The sequence below is a fragment of the Leptonychotes weddellii genome, chromosome 10, assembly GCF_054177405.1.
Source record: "Leptonychotes weddellii isolate Sample4059 chromosome 10, ASM5417740v2, whole genome shotgun sequence".
NCBI classification, from domain to species: domain Eukaryota; kingdom Metazoa; phylum Chordata; class Mammalia; order Carnivora; family Phocidae; genus Leptonychotes; species Leptonychotes weddellii.
In genome coordinates, this window is record NC_138378.1 from 17303121 (window position 1) to 17326537 (window position 23417).

The 23417-nt window shown below is 45.8% G+C and overlaps 1 long non-coding RNA gene across 1 annotated transcript; it reads left to right on the forward strand.

The window, feature by feature from the left end:
* The first annotated feature begins 791 nt into the window (after positions 1-791).
* LOC145723685 (uncharacterized) lies at positions 792-3284 on the forward strand. The gene is made up of 2 exons (XR_014148943.1): positions 792-1158; positions 1655-3284. It is a non-coding gene; the product is annotated as an uncharacterized LOC145723685 (long non-coding RNA).
* Positions 3285-23417: the final 20133 nt, after the last annotated feature.

Consider the following 23417-nt stretch of genomic DNA (forward strand, 5'->3'; position numbering starts at 1 on the left):
AAGTTTTAGAGATCCAGGTGCATGGAACAGAAGCAAAGAGGCTAATTCTCGTTTATAGAACTGTGACCCACAGCCCAAAAGGAGGAGCAGGGAGAGATCTCTGGCCCCCACTATTCATCTGAGGGTCTGCCTTGGAGTTAGGCACATCAGATTTGAATGAGGTCTGCCACTTTGCATCTGAATAGCCTTGGGCAAGTCGCTTCTCTCTCAGACTCAGGCTTCATTATCTGTTGGGCAGAAAATATCAATTATCAGGGTTTATGAGGGGCTGTGAGGATAAAATGTGTGTATAAAATGTTGAGCATACTTCCTAAGACAGAGGGGGAGCTTCATAAAAGTCAGCTATTGTGATTGCTTGTATTTTATTTTATTTTATTTTATTTTTTCTTGTGCTAAATCTGATCACGCTCTGGAGTTCCTGGCTTATTTTGCCAATTCTGAGCCAAGTACCTGCTTTCTCCCCACCTTTGCTGTCCTTAGGAGCCCTCGGGCAATTCTCAGGATGGCCTTCGCTTCCATCTTAGGAGAACATGAATATGATCTGTCCCCGATATAGTCCAGGGGTGCAAGGAGGCTGCTTATCAGAAATGGAAGGGCAGGCACAGGTAATGGTTTTCTAAGTAGCCATGTACACTCACAGTTTGGGAACTGGGTGTGATTTCTTCTTAGAATAATTCCTTAGAGATTTGTGGCCTGTTCTGATGTTGTCATCTCATTTCCAGAGTCTCTTCTGTCCTTTGAAGACCCAGCTTTGGAACTTGGCTCTTTGGCTCGGCTCTCACCGCCAGGATAGACAAGTGCAGATGCCACTTGTCATGCTTGTGCCAGGTTGCTCGGCTGGGACACTCACCACTGGGCCAGGCCATGCCTTCGCCAAGCTGGGCTCTCTGCCACAGCTGGAGAGATGCCAGCAGGGAGGAGGCAGGGCCCTGGCAGCGCAGGGGTGGGTCATTGCTACTGGGAGCCCGAGGTGGCCTGCAGCTACATGGCAAGATTAGTGACATCGGCTCCTCCCAGGGATTGGGTTCAGACAGGCCGAGAGGGAGGCCGCCCGCACCCGGGTCAGAGGGGGCACCTGCGGCCGGGAGAGTGAGCCCTCCCAGCCTGGGCTCCTTGGGGCCTGCCCGCTCTGGCGTGGCTGTCGGGAAAACCTGTTGGGTAAGCTCCCATGTGTTTCCCCAGAAGACTGGGCCTTGCAGTCCAGGCTGCAAAGCGGGGTGAGGGGCAGGAGCTCTTTTTTGGCTCTGACACTTGCTTGAGAAGCTGCCAGAGGGTGGTTTGTGTTTCTTAAACAGCGATGTGTTACGATAGCAGGGTTGCTTCTGTGGAGGTGATAGCAAGCCCTGCCCGAGGCTGGGACTCCCTGACCCACCCCTTTGCTAAACCAGCATGGCCAGATTTGGGGGGGGCAGATGTAGCTCGCCCCCTCCCTCCACCAACACTGCGCGATCTTGTGGTAGTCAGGTCATCTCCCTGGGCTCCTTTCTCCTCATTGGCTAGATGGGAAGAAGGGCCCGCCCCTCTGGGGCTCCTTAGCTAATGTTCCTTAGCGACATACTTACCCTGTGCCATTCTGGGTATTTCGTAAATATGATCTCACTTAATCCTATAATGTTCGCATGATGTAGGCACTATTAGTATCTGTGCTTTACAGATGAGGCCCAGAAAGACCAGATGATCTGGCTAAGAACAAGGACACATAGCGGAGCGGGCAGGGCTGGGATTCGACCTTGAGCCAACCGGCTCCAACCCCTCTTGACCACAATGCCATGCTTCCCGGAACGTGACCAGGACCCGGTCCTCTCCCTCTGAGCACTTAGGTTGTTTTGGAATAGCACGTGTATCGATGTGGTCGTCTGCCAAGTGCCCACTCCGGTGTTGGATTCTGAGCTACCTGCCTTGGTGTTTGCTCACCACCACGTACCCGGCACCCGGCTCAGCCCCTAACCAGAAACTTCGGTGCAGCACCTGTGTGAGAGGTTGCCAGGAGGCTCAAATGAGATAAAGAACTTGAAGTAACAGGTGGCTCCCTCTGAAATCACCCGCCCTGCTCTGAGCTCACCGCAGGCACTTGGGAAATACTTACGCCTGGCCAGACTCACTGTGCACACTTGAATGTGAAGCTCCCCAAAGAACCTACTTGTTATTTATTTATTTATTTATTTGAGAGAGAGAGTGAGCAAGCAGCCATGGGGGAGGGGGAAGGGCAGAGGGAGAGGGAGAAGCAGACTCCCTGCTGAGCGGGGAGCCCAACATGGGCTCGATTCCAGGACCCTGGGATCACGACCTGAGCCGAAGGCAGAAGCCTAACCGACTGAGCCACCCAGGCGCCCCAAAGTACCTACTTTTGAGCCTTGGATGCAAACTCTGGATCATCTTCCTGCCTTGGGGAGGAGCGTTTCCATCCCTCTGTTCAGCAACTAAAATCCTGTCTTCAGCTTCAGCTTCAGGCTTGACAAGGAACATCTCTGAAATGACCCCAAGAAGGCGGGGAGAAAAGACCTGGTTTCCAGGCCACATGTTCTCCCTGCTCTTCTCTGGGTTTGTGGAGCCTGAAGGGATGAGAGGAGTCAAGGACTGGCCTTAAACTGTGGTCTTCAGATGGACACTCTCCCCATCCTTCCCTTGCTCCTGTAGCCAGCAGGGGAAGAACGATGCATGTGTGTTTCTGTTCAAGGAAACACTGAACAATCCATTTCTAACTGATGAATCAATCCCATGCTGGTGAGAAATCGAATGTCTTTTTTGAAAGTTTGCTAAATTTGGATGTACTGTTTTCCTCTTCCATCATGCTCTCCCTGAGCCCCCTGGTTCATGTTCCTGAGCACAGTGAACCCTACCTGTGGGCATGGCTAGGTTCACCAGGGGTTTGGCTAGTGTGATGCAGACATGCTCCCAGCCTATCAGAGAGACAGGCCGTAATAACGCATAGGTCTCGTCGATCTTTCAGTTGGGATGGATAATTTGGATAACAGCAAAAGAAACATCTGCCAGAATATTATATGTATGTATTTAAGTCCTGTTAGCAAGAGAATATTGTAGGAACAGGTATGAAACAACACTCCGTAGGAGGAGCATCAGGTAATGATAAATGACTTGGGTTTCTTTGCTCGAAATGGAATCTGGTCAATCAGAAAGTCAACACAGATTTATTGAGAATCTGCGATATGCCAGGTCCTATTCTGGAATTGGGAGGTCTTTCACTGGAACTCTGTTGTCCCACCCTTAATACTGTATCTGGAGTGATAATAAATAAATAATAATAAATCCAGAAAAAGAACGTATCAGAAGAATAAATTGACTTTTTTTTCCCCTTAGCGATGTCTTCATTACCTGTTTGAAAAGTTCTCCAGGACCAGGCTGGCTATCTAAGATAGCAAGTTATCTTACTTCAGGGCAAGATACTTCTTGGCACTTGTGTCTGAGGTCTTTATTTTTCAAGGAGGTGTCTTCATTTGCTAAAGACAATTTCTTGGCTCATATGAACCAACTCAACAGTCACCTGCATTCCTTGACAGACTGTTGCTTCCTAATATTGCCACACCTGGGGTGTGTGCTGGGGCCCTCAGTGTGCAGCATGAATATCTTTATCCATTTAGGGTGAGGTCGTGGCAGCTTCTGCTACACTCCCCACAGGTGGCTTGGCTCTTAATCAAACTCCTTTTGATTCACATGGGAAGTCTTCTGCAGGAATTCCTTCTAGCTGCTCAAAAGTATATGTCTCGTCGCTGTGGGCAGCGTGAATCTCAGAAAATCTGGGGCTCAAATGCGAACAGGAGGTTGTCAATAAAACTGGTATGTAAATCTGTGTGATTGAATTTATAACTTAGTAAGATTTGTTATATGGATGCTTTTTCAAAATAGAAAATAGAATATTTTGTTAGATTCTGTTGATTCCGGAATAGTATCATTAATCTTATAAGGGGGATAATTGGAGCCAATCATTTTAGAAGTATTAAGAAGTCTGGCACTGTGGATGAATCAGATGTCCCCGTGCTCTCTTGCACCATCTTATCCCTGAATGGCTACAGAGTATGGATGTTCGTGCATGAATGTGCAAACACATACATGCACTCACACACACAGATACATACACACTCGCATGCGCACATTTCCTCTTTGTCTTGGTCTCTTTGGACAGCCCTCTATTTTCTCTTGGAAAGTAATTCCAGGTCTATAAACAACCGTCTGGCTCTTGATCCTTTTAGAGCTATCAATACTCATCTGCCTGGCCCTGTTTGTTTCACAGGAACTCTTATATACCTGACACCAGGATCTCCAGTTTCCAGGAGGTGGTCTCACCCAGGTCATTAGGCACCTGTTCTGGTCCCCACCTGAGCTGTCACTTTAGCCTTCAACCTTCAGCTGTAAATTCTGCCCAACAAACCTTCAAATGCACACCGGGGCCACTAGAGGATGCTCCTCCTGCCCTGGTGTGATCGACTTCAAGGCCAAATGAGGGTGTGCAGTGCATGCCAATGATTGTCCCAGGTGCTCTTACCAAGCCAGACTGAAGGAAGACGCATCATCACCAGCAACAATCCCTAGGCTTAGTGGTGACTCATGCCCACACCTGCCAAGGGCATGGTAAGAAAAGCCTCATCTGGAGGACTGAATCTTCAAGTCAGATTGCCAACCAGGTTGTCTGGAGGAGCAGAAAGCAGCCATGGGAAGATATAGGTAGCATGGGGCCAGATCCTGGGGCCCTGGGCCATTCATAAGCCACCTCGAGGGATGTTTATATGCCAAATAACATTTTAGGTAGGATTCTTGGGCTCCAGGTTGATACCAAAAACTATCCCCAGCCCCAGTTGATGGAGGAACTTTGTGAACAACATATGGAATAATATCATATGACATTCACAGCAATAAGCATTATGTTAATCAACACTAACCATTTGCTGGCAGTGTGCTGCATACTTTACCAGATGGCTCATTTAATCCTTTCATCAACCCAATATGATAAACTAGTATTCCCATTTTACAGATACGGAAACAAAGTTACAGATAAGTTAAAGAACTTGCTCAGAGTTCCAAAGCTAGTTAAGTGATAAAACCAGCATTTAAACCCCGGCAGCCTGACGCAGAGCCAGTGTTCCATGATAGTACAAACCAGGGGCTTACATAGTCGTTGTATCAAAGACCAGATAGTAAATATTTTAGTATTTGTGGACCATGTGGTCTTCATAGTAACTACCACTCTGATTCTGTGGCACAAGAGGATTTATACAATATGTAAATTAATGGTGTGGCTATGTTCCAATAAAGCTTTATTTATAAAAACAAGCCATGGGCCCAGATTTGCCCCATAGACTGTAAATTGTTGACACCTGGCATAAACCAAAGAGGGGACTGAAGTTTCATATTCAAAAAACATTCATTGGAACCCTTATTTATGTGTCAGGTACCACAATTACTTTATTTTATTGAATCTTTCAAAAGCTGTGAAGTAGGAAAGGAATTCCCAGCTTACAAATGAGAAAACCAAGGCTCAATGAAGTCAACTTTCCTAGAGACATACAGCTAGTAAATGGCAAAAGAGAACTGACCGTAACTCATCATAACTCATGTTCCTTTGTCATTTTTCTCTGTAGGCTTTCCAAGTAGACTGAAGCCCCATAAATAATCAAGTCTCCAGAAGCTATATTGCTGCCTTTTTCTTTTTCAGGGAAGTGTGAATGTGTCATAACTTGGCCAGGACTGGCTGCAAGGCATGCTGGGACATCAGAAGCAAGAGGCGTCTGGAAGAGGATGAGTTGCTGGGGCTCAACTGGAGGGAACTTGTCCAGCTGGAAAGCTGGCCATTGGTGAGGAGAAGGGTCTCAGTTGTCCAGACAGATGTGGGAAATTCTGACAGGTTCCAGGCTAGTCTCATCTCCACAGTGGGGTCTGTAGGGTGGGGGCATGGGCAGAGGGATCAGAGATCTCTATGTAGGCCACAATGATATGATGTGTCTTCCTGGTTTGGAGCAGAATTCTATTGGAGGCTCTGGGGAGGAGGGAGATGGAGGGGTTGGCCACCACTGCGGTGGGCTGGTTCTCAGGAATGAGTTCTAGGCACAGGAAGCAGTCAGAGTGAGAAACAAAAATCCTAAATAGAACACAGTCATATAACCCAGGTAGAAACACTGCCTCCGCCTCCTTCTTCAGCTCATAGATTGCCTCCTCATCGAGGTCTTTGCTGAACACTCCAGGTAGACTCCCCTCCTCTTCTTCACCTCTGTGCTGTATTTTTCTTTACTCAGACACACTCCTACTTCAAGGTCTTCACGCCTCCCATGCCCTCTCCTGGAATGCTCTCCTCTCAGACTTGCTCATGCCTTGCTCCTTCCTCCCTCTGCTTCAAGTTCTTTTTACAACAGCCATTTCCTCAGGGGAGGCCTTCCCTGACCTGTCATTCAATATTTCAAAGCCTCTTCTTCACTTGATATTTTATTAACCCCTTTTTCTGTGTTACATTTTTCTCCTTAGCATTCACCACCAACCTACGGTGTGTTACCTCTTTACCTTGTTTCTTGACTGTTCTCTAGAAGGTCCAGGAAGTCAAGAAGTGTATGTAGTTTTGTTACTATGTCCACAGAGTTTAGAACAGTGCCTGAGACCTTGTAGGCACTCAGTAGATATTCGTTGAATTAACGAATTAATTTATCACAATTTGTGATTATGTACTTATTTATCCATCTCTCTGACTAGACTGTAAGTTCTGTGAGAAATAAAACTATGTCTGTGCTTTTGCCTGCATCCCCAGTGCCTAGAATACATTAGGTGCTCAATAAATACTCGTTGAGTGAAAGAATGAGTGAAAATTTGGAGCAGATACAGTTCCTAACAGGCAGAAGAAGTCTAAGACCTTGTATATCTCATCAACTGAGCCTTCCTCCAGTTGGATTGTGTTTATTATAATTATTTGCAAAGGAGTTTGTTTTCCCCAGTAATCTAAACATTCTTTAAAGGGCACATGTTGTGTCTTACTTATCTCTGAACTCAAGTTCCTTAATCCCCACTCGTGCTTAGTAGGTGATGGCCAATTAATTATCTGCCAAATGGATAAAGGCATACCAGAAAGCCTAAAAGTGCAACACTCACTTGAGAGTTCACTCCCACCATGAGGCTGAGCCTGACACAGAGGGGGCAAGGCTGTGTTTGCGGATGTGAGTGTCAGAGATGATACCTGGGAAAGACTAGTAAGACCACACACAGAAGACTCTGGGAGACCTCTCAGAGTCCCAGAGGATGGGGCCCCTTCCAGACAAAGCTGAGGTGGCAAAGGCAGCCAAAAGAGAGGAGTCAGGCAGGTGAAGTGGAGATCTTGGGATGGGATGATGGGAAGACCAGGCAAGAAACCATGGCCGGGCTGCTCATGTTCATGCAGTGAGCAGTGAGAGGCAACATGGGGGATCTGGGTCCCTATAGCTCCAAAGAAGAGGCCAGGAGTCAAGGTGCTCTTCAAATCAGGTTGGAGATAGGATGCTAACCCTGTTCTCACCTCCTTCACAAAGCACATATCCTAATTTGCTTTTCTTAATACTCTAAAACCTATAGAACATCCTGTCCAATATAGGTTGCTTACACAGAGTTGCCAAATATCAAACCATTCATGAGGTGGGTTCAGAACTATTCCTTGGAGTAACCATTTACATCAAGGATGCCTTAGGGTGGTTCTTTTCCTTAGATGGGTGAATGCCTTAAGTGGATGTGTGAATGAATGGCCAAATGAACAAATGGATTAATGAATGGATAAAACAAGCTTTCTATGATTTTTTAGGATAGGGTAGAAGGGAGGGGTGCATTTAGGGATCATGGAAACTCTCTAAATGAGAGACAAAGCCAGTTGGATTTCAGAGACATAATCGTGCCCGTATTGCATAGCGCTCTCAGAGAAGAGCCTCTGAAAGTGGAAGAATCTGAACTGGACTGAATAGTGCAAACAATTTTTTGCTGTTTAATTGATTTTTGAGTTTGAAACTTAGTGAGATTTTCTTTTTTTTTTTTTTAAGATTTTATTTATTTATTAGAGAGAGCGAGCACATAAGCAGAGGGAGCAGCAGGTAGATTCCCCGCCAAGCAGGGAACCTGATGCAGGACTCCATCCCAGGACCCTGGGATCATGACCTGAGCCGAAGGCAGATGCCTAACCGACTGAGCCACCCAGGCGCCCCAGGAACTTAGTGAGATTTTGTGTTAGCTAATATATGGATGATATTTGTAGATGTTATATGAACATTTTATAAAACTATTATTTTCTATTTTATGCCTGTGTATACTTCCTACTAAGGCATATTGGACCAAGGAAGGCAAGATTAAGTCTTTCTATTTTATGGATGTGTTTCATGATGTCTCCTTATTATTTTAACAGTTGCCTCGTTGTACATTTTGGTGCTATGCTACTTGGCGTCCATATATATATGAGTATTTGTTCTGAATTCTATTTGTTCCCATTGGCATTACAGAGTAGATTGGTTAAGTATATACAGTTAATGGGGACAAAAAAAGAACATGACAAACGGGGGGTCATGAAGCAGAGAAATGACAAAATGTAGGGACAATGAGGACCCTATTCTGTCTATGGTGGACAAAATATAACATGGCAGTGGAAAGAAAGAACGAATGAAAGAAAAAGAAAGAAAGAAAGAAAGAAAGAAAGAAAGAAAGAAAGAAAGAAAAAAGAAGAGAGAGATGGGTACTTGTGGAGTAGTTTCTGTTAGTCATTGGGTACTTTGGCCCCACTGGTCTGAGATGGGGATCAGCAGCTTCCTTTTATACCCAGAAGAACTGATAATAATGAGGTTAAGTGATTTTGCAGAAGTTACTCCGTACAAATGAGCTTCAAACCCTAGTCTCTGTGAGTCCAACACTTTCTCTGGTGACATTTCAGTGTTTTAAGATGGAAGATACTCCAGACTACAAGGACAAGACTAGAGAAATGGAGGGTAATGAGAGTGGACTTGCGGAGCAAGGTCATGGGAAATAGGGGTTGGAGTGAAATCTCTGTGGTGATGGAAAGCCTCTGCCGGCATGACTTAGATGTGGTCAGCTACAAGGCACCCCTGGGTCCCCTGTTTCAGTAGAAGCTGGCTCAGGGGACTGGGCACATGGAGCTGAATCCACAGGGGTGAACCTCAGACCTGCAGCTAAGACTGACCTTGAAGTGTCGGGTGTGGGTGCTCAAGCGGGGATAGGAGAGCCAGTTTAGGAGAATTAATCTGATGTGAAGAAGGCAAAGGTGCGAAGCTGAGAAGTCACCTGGGGGATTATCCTAAAAGTTCAGAAAGAAGCGCTCTGGCCTTGATTAAAACAGGGCAGCAGAAATGGAAGAGAACTGGGAGCATATTCAAGACGTTTGGAAGGAAGAATTTGTCTGATGTAATTGCTGATTGGATATCTGAGGAGAAAGAAAGAAAGAAAGAAGAAAGAAAGAAAGGAAGGAAGGAAGAAAGGAAGAAAGAAAGAATATATTTGGAGTATAAATAATCCCATGTGTGAGCAGCTCTACATTGGGACTTTTCCATTCATTTTCTCATCTTACCTTCATGACAACCCTGTGAAAGATGTGCCGTGACCCCTTTTTACAGATGGGAAAACTGAGACTCGGGGAGGCGAGGTGACCAGCACATAAGGTTACAGGTGGAGTGCAAGTCCAGCGCCTTCTAATTCTTGAATCTAACCTCTTCCCACAAAGCAACTTGAGAACGGTGGGTCCAGCTGATACAAGGGAAGCCTAAGTAAGCATCTTGTGGCCACGCTATTCCAGAGACTATGTTAAACAAATATCTGGTTTCTTTAAAACAACGACAACAACAACAAAAACAAACCAATCCAACAACCCAGCAAACAGAAAAGGCAGAGTGCTGAGTCATTCCCCCCAAGAAGCGGAGGGAGGTGATTACAAACAGCTGGACCCGACATCATGAGGCTCCACTAGAAATGCCAGAGGAGAAGCAGGAAGGGACTGGTTCAGAAAGGAGAAGGAGAACTGAAGCAGGGAAGTTATTTCAGAGGACAGAGCATGGCCAGACAGAACCGGGTAGAGCCAGACAGAGCCCGAGCCCTTGGTTATGGAAGAAAAAAAGAAATCAAATTCTAAAAACTCAAGAGTCCTTGGTCTACGTCGTCGCCTCTCAGTTAAACAGTGAAGGAATGGACACAGGCCCCCAAACCCTGAAGGCGGGACAGTCCATCATGTGAAAATAAGTTTGAGTTGGGACAATACAAGTGGTGGGGAGGCCGGTGAAAAATCTACGGGGGGAGCATGGAGCTGAGGGATGAAGCACCATGTTTGTACTTAGAGGTTACTCTTTTCCTATCGTCTCTCCCAGGGGTACCGGGGGTGGGGTGGGGTTGTTTATCTTGAAAAGGCTGAGTAAGTACCTTTTTTTTTTTTTTGGTTGACCACTTGACTTTGGATATACAATCACTGAGTTAATTTTCCCTTCCTGAAATTGCTGCCCCTCTGAATTGGCATACCTGCTCAGCTACCCCCACCGCTGACCCTGGGATCGTCCGGGCAGCTGCCGAGGTCCAGGCCTTGGCTAAAGAAGCATTTATGTGGCACTGGCCCTGCAATCTTGGCTGATGTTAGAACAGCATCCTATCAACCCCAAAATGGGAAGTCAGGAGAGGAAGTGGATTAGGAACGTGGGGTGAGGCCTGCTCATGTTCTGCACCCAGCCAGTATCATTTGGCACCTACTCTACTCCATGGACTTAGCTAGAGGCCTAAGGACAAGTTGGATTCGGGGCATTTAGCTTCAAGTGGAGAGGAGTTAGCAGGAGTGTCCAGTGCATTCCTTTAGACTTAGATGAGTGGAAATGGATAAGCAACTGGATATGAAGATATTAATTTGCAAATAAGAGGCCTCGTTGAGTGAGCAGGGTCCATTTGCAATCAGAAGTAACGTGTTGGGGAAGAGACTACATGGAGTACAAGAGGACTCATCCTTTGTTTTTGGTGTGAGTGTAAAAATGAGTAAGTGTGATGCCAAGGGTCAGAGAGAGCTGGGGCATAGACAAGCATCAGACAGACTTGGGTCTAAACTGTAGCTCTTTATTTCAGGGCTGTCTGAGATAAGATAAAATCTGAAACCTCTCTGAAACTCACCTATATATGGGGCAAAAGATATGTGGGTTGAGGATGAATGTGGATTAATGCCTGTAAAATGTCTGCTAGGGTACCTGGTACGGAGTAAATTCTCAGCTAGTATTCCTTCCCTTTTCCTCTCTCCTGAGGAGAAACATGAATAATGAGGATATCGTGGTAGGCAAGCTTATGCTTAGAACTGGGTTGGAAAAATCCCATATTTGTCATAATTTAGATAGATAATCAAGAAGTATTAAGTGCCAGCCACATTAAGAGTGAAACCAAAGTACAGCATGAAAATGTAGCTTGCTCAAAGTCAAGAAATTGCTAGGTAAAAGACTTATATTCAGTTTCCCCAAAGCTGCTTGGAAAGTTGGCCCCAGGTTCCTCATTCCCTAGCTTATCGTGCTAAGGTCAGAGAGTCTGTGTTTTTAATTAAAACCCAAATGCTTCCATCCTGTGAACATACCTCCTATCTCAGCAGCCCTTAGGAGCACAATGGGTCCTCCCCCCTAGTCTTAATAAGATCAAGACAGAAACAACAACAGTAGCCACTGTCCTCCCCATCTCCCTTGGCTCCACAGTGTGTATCTCTTTCTCTCTGGGAAGTCTGTGAGTCAGGATCTATTTCCAGGAACGCCAGCCCTGGAAACTGCTCTCAGTTTGCCTGTCTTGTGCAGAGGACCTAGTCCTCAGGGACTCCAGGAAAGAGCACTTGGTCTTAGGCTGTGTACTGAGCTTGGTTCTTGGGTGGAAGCTGCCTTTGGTCCTCCAACTGCCATCCTGCCATCACTCCTGCCCAGGATGCATGAACGAATGAACTCCGTTCCTCATAGTTCCATAGGCACCCCTCTGGGTGGGCTCAATGGGGAAGGTAAAGGACCTTCTACAAAGACTGGAGCAGAGGGAGGATGCCCATTTCCCATCTTTTTATCACACAGAGACACAGAACAAAGAGCCCTGTCTTACTTGAATTCTTGTCTCTTTTCTGCTGTTGACCAGCTGACAGGCTCAATTGTCCATCTGCATGAAATCAAAGTTTAGTGAGCTTAACTCTGTCTACTGGAAGTTCTGAAAATTAGTAACTGTGGAATAGGGCTCATGGGGACACAGAAACTGCTCTGGATCAGACAATCCTGGGTGAAAACTCCAGCTCCTATCCTCACTAGGCCTGGGATCTTGGGAAATTACCTTTTGAGTTTCCATTTTATCAAAGAATATTGTATGATGGATGTAAATACTTAAACTACAGTGCAGATGTGTAATACATGCTCAGTAAGAATATATATACCCTGCCCTACACTGCAAGCAAGAAGAGCCCCTTAAAAATCTACCCCAGAGCCATTTTCTGTTATTCAGACCAAACAGACAATATTTCTGATCCCGAGGTCTGGTAAGCAATAGGAAAACACCCTTTGGGGGTGATTGCTGACAAAAAGGCCTTCCTGTTCCAAACTGGAGGCAAAGACTAGAGCAGAGGGAGGAAGCAAGCCAGCAGTGGTTTTGTTTGGGACCAGCTGGCTCATCCTCCTGAGGCGGGGACCCAGCGCTGGGCCTTCCTTTCCCCACCCCATGCATTCTATGAGAGAAGCCATCAGAATGGGAGGTCGCCATATTGGCCAGAGACTCCTCCCGTGGGGCTTGGAGAGTGACAAAAGTGGCACAGAGTTCCTTTTCAGGGTGGTCTCTGACGGGAACAGGGAATCCAGGAGAAGTCTTGACGATAGAACATTAAAACAGAAACACATTCTTGGGGCTGAGATTTCCAACTTGGGGCCTAAATTCCCAGGCAATATTGAAGCCTTAGTGTAAAGAAAATGCTCTTTGGGGTTCAGATTGCCTAGATTTCTTCTCTATTACTGCTTTTTTCTTTCCTGAACACAAAAGAAAGTTAAGCTCTGAACTCCAGGACGGAGCTGGAGAGAAAATGATCCATTTACTTTGAGCAGAGGAGATGGTTTCCAGAGGATTTGTAGGAAAATGCCCTTTGCCCGCAGGCCCTTGGAGCCCAGGCTGGGCTAAGCTGATTAAAGCTCCATTCAGAATTGCAATAACCCAAAAGATACGCCAGGGCCACTGATGGGCCTCAAGATTAACCACTAAACTGATCACTCTCTCTGGGATTGTGGCGGCTGTATTTTTAGAAACTGGGCACTTAAAAAAAAAAAAAAAGAAAGAAAGAAAAAATTTCTATTTTCTCAGGCTCTGTGTGCGGACCTCATTAATTTCCCAAAGTCTCAGCAGAAGAACAATTGCTCTAATTCCATCTGGCAAGGTTCTAAAGCTTAAAAATTTCTCATATAATATAAAGTATACAGAAAATGAATAGACACACTTATATATGACCTCTGTAATAGATGGCTCAGTATGCATAATGGGCTACACCCCATACACAAACACGCACATGTGTGTCTATAAATATTTTTTTTCCTTGCCTTTCTGCCCTTATCCTGGAATTCTTAGCAATTTGGCCTGTCCTTGCTTATTAATGATGTTTCCAGAGCAGGGCTCATTGGTGCATTTTCGGCAATGGGCTGATTAATAGGTGGGCACGGGGGAGCTCTTTGGGAGCCTGAGCATTGCCGGCTTGTTGACCTTGATGCTGGGGGATAGTCTAGCTTCAAACTATGGAATCTCAGTTAGCATCATAAATTGTGGAGCCACTGGTTTTATTACCCTTCTGCCTCCTGCTGGGAATGTTGTTTCTCTTTAATAATGGGCTGAGAAGCAGCAATGAGCACTTCCCCTCCCCCTCCTCCCTGCAAAACTCGCCCCCTCCACTCTTCTCCCCCTCCCCCACTCGCCACCTCCCAGCGCTGGTCAGCAAGGCAGATAGACAGACAGACAGACACACGCACACATGCTCACAGCATCACACATTCATTCACATTGTACACACCCGTGTGTGTGTGTGTGTTTGTATATATAGCAACCTATCCTTCCCCCTCCGTTTAGCTCCAGGACTTAGTAAGGAAACACCCCCCTCTCCTTGGCACAGCTAAATCAGGCAGGGATTTTCAAAAGGCACTTTTGTAAACATCAAAGGAAAACAGAAAGTAACCAATCTTAGAAAACATAAAAATAGTCTTGTTTTCAAAATAGAGATTTCTAGAATCTCAGTAGAAATAGAGAAAAACTGGCCTGCCTTCTAAACACTGTTCTCAAAAGAGCAAAGATAACGCTCCTTGCTTCCTCATTTCCCCACTTCCCGTGGCCTCCAAGAGCCGTCCCACTCCTTGGGCCTCAGGGACTCATGTCTACACAAAAGTGCACCCTCGAGCTGGACCCAAAGGAAGATTCACTTCCTTGCCTGATGTCAGCGCCTCCCACTTCTAGATCTACCCCACTCCCGCTTCTAGAAAACTCCAACTCAAAGCTTCATAGTTTTGCTCAATTGTCACTTCTTAAGGGAAGCCCTCCAGGGCTTCCTTGTCAATCAAACCCCTCTCTTTATCCAAGAGTACTGTTCCTTCTCCCTTTCAGAGCAACCATCACAGTTGAAAATGCATGTTTATTTGTGGGAGCATGTGTTTAATGTCTAAGTCCAGAGCTGGAATGCAAACTCCTTCAGTGTAGGATGCCGCAGCATTGATCTCGTTACCAGAAACATAGCTCACATTAAATAACATTTGTTGATTGACTAGACAACCCTTCTGAATTGCACCACACACTTCGGAGAAGTGGCTTCCCAAACCCATGCTAGTTCAAATGTCTAGGACAATGATCTGTCTCCATATTGTAGTAGATATGGCTGGTCTCCTGCTGAGCTGGTACATCTGTCTCTCAGCAGCGCTGAACACTCTTCTAGAGAATTACGCTGAGATTAGGAGCTGTCTCCCCAGAAATGCCTGGGAAGCTATATTCCCCCCAGGAGGTGGTCAGTAGCCAATGGCCAATTAATATGGGAGTAGAAAAGCTTGGCTCCCTTGCCTCAAGGAAAAGGGAATACTGTGTGGTGCTGTCCAGACTGAGACCAGTCTTCAGGGGAGCTCACAGGTTTTCCTGTCTTGCCACATGTGGCTTCCCTCATCCCCTTACAGATTTAACTTGAGAGCACTCTCTAAATAACTCATTTGCATGTGAACCTCTATCTCAGGAACTGTTTCTAGTACCTAAACTAAAACACATTCAATATTCATAACCAGGGGGATACTGGTAAACCAACTCTCCAGAAAAACATACTGACTCTGGTTTGTACTATTTGCCAATTTTCATGGTGTAAGTAACTCCCACTACAGCCAATTTCAAGCTAAACATGGTATCATTGAACACAAGGTTGGAAAGAGATGCACACAGTTGGCTCATGGGGGTCAGTGGGGACCATGTCTGGGCATACCATTGCTCACGATATACATGAAATGAAAGTTGTATAGATAATATTAATATTAGTAGTTGTGCCACCGTGAGCACTAACCATGTGTTAGGCATTATGTTAAATTCTTTATATTTACCTTAGTTCTCACAACTCCGAGGGGTCTGTATGTATTATTACCCCATTTTATAGATGTAGAGGCTTTGGCTTCTGGAGTTACTTGGTATATCTAATGTCACACTGCTTATAAAAGCTGCTGCTGAGATTCAGACCCAGATGTGACTCTAGAATCTTAATGTGTGACCATATTTGGTGATACCTACCAAAAGGTAATAAATGCTCATTTCATGTGTATAGCATTCTAATTCTGCCTGGTGACTTTTTTCTGCATGATAATTTGCATTCCTTAGCATTTTTTAGTGATTTCAATAATATAACTGTTTGGGACAAACACAATTATTCTCAAGATGGGGACATTGAAGCTCATTGTGATCGTTCAGGGGTTCTGAGGAGTGGACCTAGAACTACTGCTCGGGATTCTCATGGTCCAGGTGTCTTTCTAGCAGACTCTGCTCCTTCCTCCCCAGCATCTCAACTCTGAATGGCAACCTCACCATTTTCTGGATGTAAGATCTATCCCACTTTTAACCAGAGAAGGCCAGCATTCGAGGGATCGTAGGGACTGTCGTTCATCAGTTCTTCAGTAGTTTGAACACCTACTGTTGTGAATCTAGACTGGAACCTCAGGTAAGGAAGATATGACCAGGACTCCTAAGTAGGTTTTGGTCAAACCATTCAGTTTAGTTTAGCCCACAATTACCAACTGCCTGCAGCATCTGCCCTGGAACTCCTCAGGGGTTTCTGAGACTTGACTGCCATGCAAAGCCCTTCATGTGTAACTTGGCACATGGCGGGCAGTCAATAGATCTAACTAGGTCCCTTCTCCTTCTTTGGTCCAAAACTGTTAGCAGGTCTTGCTGGAGAATGACAATGCATTTATGTTATGGTAGATCTGTGCACGCCCCTACTTCTTTCTTCAGAAAATATGATGAGGGGGCACCTGGATGGCTCAGTCAGTTAAGCACCTGCCTTCGGCTCAGGTCATGATCCCGGGGTCCTGGGATCAAGCCCGGCATTAGGCTCCCTGCTCTGCGGGGAGCCTGCTTTTCTCTCTGCCTGCCGCTCCCCCTGCTAGTGCTCTCTCTCTCTGTAAAATAAATAAATAAAGTCTTTAAAAATATATGATAAGATTATTCACAATTAGCAATCTGTCCAATGTTTGGTTCTTTAAGTGTATTCATCAATGGTAGATATTATTGATATTAGTATTCTATTATCACTTTCATAATGGGCTATTATTTTGGCCCTCTCTACCAGCTGGAGTTGTCATCTTGATGACTGTATACTTGCAAATCTAAATCAAATTCTAGATATTATTTACAGATATGTTCTTCCCCTTCTATAGGAGAGAACCTCAGGAAAACATCACCTGTCTTAGAGGTTGGGCCATGGATAATGTAGGTGGATGTTATAAGTGGGACAGGAAGCCAGTGACGACGCACAGAGTCCATTTAGCAGCTGTAAGTCAGTTGATCAGAAAGACGATCGGGAGGGTCTGATGATTCCCCTGAAACACATGTCTATTGAGTATTTGGTGTGGATAAGGACGTCTAGAGATGACTAAGGGGTAGATCCTCTTTCAAAGGTCACCATTAACGTTCTCACATTTGATAATCTGATGAAAGCTATCTGTCCTCTCTTCTGGGGGAGGGGGAGAAGAGGGAACCACGTAGACTTTCAAGTACACTGTTTTACTTATAATTTCAAGTGAAACTCAGTCATAGACTTTGAACTTTAAATTCATTTGGCATTTATTGAGTACCTAGCATCCTGCCAGCTCCAGTGGTGGATGCAAATAAAGCTCATCTGCATTGTTTTAAGGCAGTAAATCATGAACTTTGATAGACTGCCTACCACAGCAGGGCCAGATGGGAGGGGTGTTTTAAAGGTCTATGGGCCATCCACAGGAGAGAAAATGTTTCTGGCTAGAGGTGGTGAGATTTATTAATTACCCAAGACACACAGGATACTTTGCTCTCTCTGCTGTCCCATGACCATTCTGGATGGCATTACCATCTCGTGGCCAGCCTCAGCCTCATCCTGGCTATTAGTCTGAAAATATCCAAATCACCCTGAGCCCAACCTTTCTCCCCATTCCAGCGTGCCCTGGAATCAGGGAGAGAGGTGGAGGTAACTGGACTTCTCGAAATCTTCCAGTGAGCCAAATGCCTTGGCAGACACATACATACCTATATAAATAATGCAGTGGGCATTATTATACCTGTTCTACTGCTGAGAAAACTAAAGCTCAGAGAGCTTGAAAAAGTTACCCAGAATCACATGGGGAGGGGTGGGCGGGGAGCAGTGTGTTTGATTATAATTTCCCATGTTTTTCCATCACACAGGCTGGTGGCTGGAGGGTGGGTAAAACATCACATTATGGGTGCAAGCTGAAGATCAATGTGCCTGCCCTCAGCGAACACAGTCAAAGAGAGAGGCTCTTAACCTCTTGGGGGAAATGGGCAGTGTGGAAATATTACATAACTTCGAGCATCTTCCCAGAAAAATACTGAAAACTTTGCATATAGTTTTGGAGAAGTATTTGCACCCCTCCCCCATTCCGATCCCAAGCAAAGACTCTAGGCTCAGAATATACTGGAAGCAGACTCTAGCAATTCCAACGTGTGCATTCCCTGTAAAGGAAATGGTGCCAAGTGTTCTGCTGGAACCCACAGGAAATTACGTAAGTGCTGGTGGTGGAAATCACCTGTTCCATGTTGGCTGCTGCGTCGGAATTTAGAAGGATGACGTGCAGAACATCAGTCAATCAGCAGGATTCAGGACATTCATCCAGGCACACGGGCAACTTCTGAGTGACTGCACAGCCCAACGGCCACTGTGAAGGGCTATGTGTCCTTTCAGCAGAGTTGAAGTGACTCTCCACGGGCTTTGCAGGGCAAGCTGGGGATAAGGGGTCATTCCCTTTGAAGGAGAGATGTGTACAGAAAGTATGCGGGAGAGTGAGAGCCTGCACATTGTATATATAGTATTTCCTTATTTGTTTTCAACCTAAATCAGAAAGATATTTCTTGGGATTGGTAGAGTTGCTAAGACAGAGGTTTTTTTTAAGTTAAGAGTTAAACATTGCAGGGACTTTCAGGGTGCTGGGGTGCTGTATTTCTGGATTTGGATGTTGGTTGCATGAGTGTGTTCAGTTGTGATATTCAGTGAGCTATATTACGTATGTAGGTTCTACTTTTCTATAGGTCTATTATGCTTCTATATATAAACATATGCTACATGTATATATATTTCTCCCTGTGCAGCAAAATATTTTTAAAAAATGAAGCAAGCTATCTAAAACTCACTTTTATGAGGAAAAACAGTATAATTTTCTGACATAATTTAAATGCTCAAAGTCGCAGTCAGCCAAATGTCTGCCACGTTAACTTAAAGATTCTGTGGAACAGGACCGACAGCTCAGCACATGTTAATACACTGAACTGAAAGTTGCAGCAGGATCTGCTAACTCCCTTGCAGGGTGTCTGGCAGCGGGGTCCCCGGGCCCCCTCTGAGGCCCTGCCTCCTACGTGCTGGCTCCTCTGGGCTGAGTCCTGGCTGCGATTAGCTGTGTGGTTGGATTCATTAATCCTGACCTGGGCAAGCTTGCAGGCCCACGGGGTTGTGGAATGTGAAAGGAGTCTGCTGCTAGACGCTTGGCATTGCTTGTACTGGGATGTTGGGGTGCAGCCTGCAAATCCCACCCCCTCCTGTCTTTCTGGAAGGTTCCATTCATTCCCAAGTGCTTCAGCCCTGGTTTACTGAGCAGCACTCAAGAGTCCTGTTGGAGGCTGTGTCTGCGTACGCCTTGACCATCTCTGTCTAGTAAGGAGCTGCATTCAGCTCCTTTTGTCCCTCTGCTCTGGTTACCCCAATTCCAAACCCCACCTCTTTGGCATATGCCATGGACTTTAAATGCGAGGAGTCAACTGGACCCGCAACACAATGGCTTTTGTGTCTGACATCCTCAGCGTCATCCTCCCAAGCCCCACCCCCCCAACACACACACATGCCTCTTTCAGCTCAGCCCCCCAGCACTGTTTCATTCCTTCCTCCCTCCCCGGTGGCTCCTGCCTTTTGGTGGAGACACACATCCTGTGTCTCTATGCATAGGGAAGCTGCTGACTTCAGAAATAAGAAGGTCTGACTGAACTACAGGAAGAAGGGAAGCAGAGTCAGAGCTGAGGTCCCAAGTCACCTGCAGCAATATGTGAACAGAGGAGGCTTGGCCCATGTACTGAGCCACCGCCAATAGGAGATGCATCCCCGCTCCCCCGGGAGGGGAGCGGGCACAGGCTGCTGCCCATGCCATCCCTGGGGACCCAGCCTTGTTGCTCCGTCGGTTGGGGGTGGGGAGAGAGGGTGGGATATAATGACACACAGCAACGTGTTTCTCTGCCTTTTCCCTCTGTCACTGTGAAAATGCCCGAATACCAGGTTTAGTCCCCTACGTATTTCTTTATTCACTTTCCAAAGGACTTAAGGAAGTTAGCTCTCCATATGGTGTGGGTCATGTGGATCCAGCGTGCTCCTCGAAGACCCTTGAAGATGTAGAGCATCATTTCTGCAAATAGATCTCAGAAGACACCATTCTCCAAGGCCAGGTCGGGTGGAGAACAGCAAGCGTGTTGCAGGATGCCAATAAATCTGCAAGCCTCCTCCAACTTTATTGAGCCCCTCTGAACTCATTCCTTCCTCATCTGTGGATGGACATAGTGACGGCAGCCCTGCCCAGTTCGCACTGGTGAGGCCCCGACCAGATGGCAGAGAGCTCTGAGTCAACTGTAGAGTAAGGATCGTTAAGAACAGAATGTGAGCAACTTCCAGGAAAGGAGAAGCCGCCGGACTGCAAGAGCCTCGTGACAAGCAGGCGGTGTCTCAAAGTTCGGCTTCGTCGACTGCTGCCACGACATGGATGACACCAAACCTGGGTCGCTTTCTGACTGCCGTGTAAATGTCTTTGCTTTTCTAGGCTGCAAGGACAGGATCCCTTTTGTGCTGCCCTTCTCTATATTCCTTGCAGAATCCTGGATCTCTTACATGTCTGGCTTTTTCTGTCTCCCTCACTGCAACCGTCTCTCTATGTGAATCTTAAAAAAATTGAGAGTTACCAAGAGTTCTCTTCTTCACCTGCTGCTGCTTCTCACTCCATCTGTTCGGTCTGGAGATCTTATTCTCCCACGCCCATGCCACAGCCCATTCCGCCCCCAGTTCCAAACCCGCATGTCTTCCTGCCATCGCTTTCTATTACCCTCGTCTGTCCCTAACTGACCTCGGGAACTTCCCTCCCCAGGTTGTTCTTCCCTCTAATTTTCTGTAGCAGAGTGGACACCACCGTCCACTCAGCTGCTCAAGCGAGGGCAACTGGCTCAACCAGAAGCGCCCTTGAGCACAGCCCTCAGCTCTTTCTCTGTTGACCGTGAAATCTCAGCGCCTTGCCCATGATGGAAGCTCAGGAAATCGTATTTTTAAATATATGAAAGATTCACTATCTCCTTCTGCTTCATTTCCTATTAAATAATAATAAAATGACAAAATTATAGGAGATAGGTATAGGTAGGTGAAGGTTGCATAGTGCTTAACACATAGCTCTGTGAGTGTTTTCTGGGTGTTACGCACTGTCAAACACTTTATACCTTCATGTTCTACATACATAATATACATACAACAGACATATCTAGATAGATACGCGTATAGATACATATGCATATATGTGTGTATATATATATTCATGTATATCTAGATATGTATGTAGGTTTATACGCAGTGTGTATATATACATGTGTGATGTAGATACATATATGTATGTTTGTAATGATTTTCATATCTATAATCCTTAGCTGCGTAATTTACCTATTTTACAGATAAGTAAACTGATTTCCCGAACTCTTGCAGATAACAGATGGTGGAACTGCATTTGTATCCCATTTCTAAGGGCTTTACAAACGTTAATTCATTTAATCCTTCTAACCTTTTTGTGCCAGAGACTGCCTTCCCTACTTTATAGACACGGGAACTGAGGTCCATGAGGTTCAACACCTCACTCAGGGTAACAAGTGGTAAGCTGCAAAACAGGAGTCCGGCCCACACGGTCCAGTTCTGGAATCCGTGCCTTGCCGACTCTCCAGGGCTGGAGTCCATAGCGTAATGGTGGGGACAGCACCTGAACGCCCACCAACCACAGGCCCCCGGTCCTGCTTCCTGAGCACCTTCTAGTTTGTCTTTTCCTCCCCCACGTCAAACAGGGTGCAGACAGCACTAATGAGTGGTGTATACTGACTAAATGAATACATGGGTGAAAAAAGTAAGTAAGTAAATGAATCTCCCCACATTTGCTTGGACTCCTTTGGTGGGCCTCCTTTCTCTGTATTTATTTATTTATTTATTGCTAAAAGGCATTTTTCTTCCTGCTTCATGTTTTATGCCATTCGACATTGCTTTCTGGAGATGATTATCATTATTCCTTTAGGTCTTCTCATCCATTATCATTTTTCCCTTAAACAGCTGATTGAAAAGGATTTGTTTCCTTCATACAGGTCACTCTTGTCTAGTGGTGAGGCCAAATGTTTTGTCCCATGGGAATGCATCTTCATTTTTATAATGGAAGTCAATGGGAGTTAATAAAAGGAATGGAAAAAGCCCATCGCTGCCAGCTGCTTAAGTATGTCTCCCTTCCACTCTGAGAGCCCCACCTGTCCTCACAGCATGCCTCCTGGGGAATCCTCCCAGCAGCTGGATGGACATTCTAGGAGACAGTGGTGGTATGGCTTTTTGGAATGCTGGGGTGCTCAGAGGACACATCGCAGACCTCAGTTCAGCGAGGAGGTCCCTGGCAGTCTTGGCACAAAGACCCTCAGTCTTTCTCTTAAACGTACCACAAAACTCTAGTGAGACTGGAATTCACTTCCTTCTTTTTTTTTTTTTTTTCTGTTCAAACCTATCCCAAGCCACCACCAAGCTCAGGGGCCAATTCACTCAACACATCATAAGGACCTTCCCTCGTGCTTCATTCTGGGCTAGGGAAGAGGCCAACCAGCACTGAAGATAGGAGCCAGACTCCCTGGGCTTTTAGTTCTAGTGCTGAAGGATGTGAAGGAAGTGCCTTCATTCCCGCAGCGGGGGGTGAGAGCTCAGCGGGTATGACTTGTGATGATGATGGTGATGGTGATGATGCTGGGTGGTAGAAGATGCAAAGCTAACTCAGACCCAGTCCCCTTTCTCAAGACACTGCAGGCCAGCTGGGGAGATAGACATCTCTCTTGCAGTCCTGTGTCAGGAAGGTATAAAGGACACGTACAACAGGTGGGCTGCAGAAGACATTCCTGGCTAAGGTTATCAGGAAAGCCTTCGTAGGAATGTTAATATCTAAGCCAGACTTGCAAAATAGACAGGATCTGGAGATGCAGGGACAGACTGGAGAGCCGGTGTTGTTGAAACAGAACTGGATCTGGCAATAACTCCTTCTGGAAAGCTGAGATATCTTCAAGTTGTCGCTGCTGCATGTTCTGCCATGAAAATGGTGATTAGAATTTTACATGCATGCAGCACATTTAATTTTATAGTCTCCAGTGATATTATTAAAGACTAAAACCTTCCATTTTAATGTTGGTCTGTCTTAAAAAACGTGTATCTCTTTTCTTCCAATGAGCTCTCTAACTCAGGGAAGAGTTAGTGAGATGTTGGGACTAGCTATGAAATCTGAAATTTTGGGGGGCGCCTGGGTGGCTCAGTTGGTTAAGCGACTGCCTTCGGCTCAGGTCATGATCCTGGAGTCCCTGGATCGAGTCCCGCATCGGGCTCCCTGCTCGGCAGGGAGTCTGCTTCTCCCTCTGACCCTCCTCCCTCTCATGCTCTCTGTCTCTCATTCTCTCTGTCTCAAATAAATAAATAAAATCTTTAAAAAAAAAAA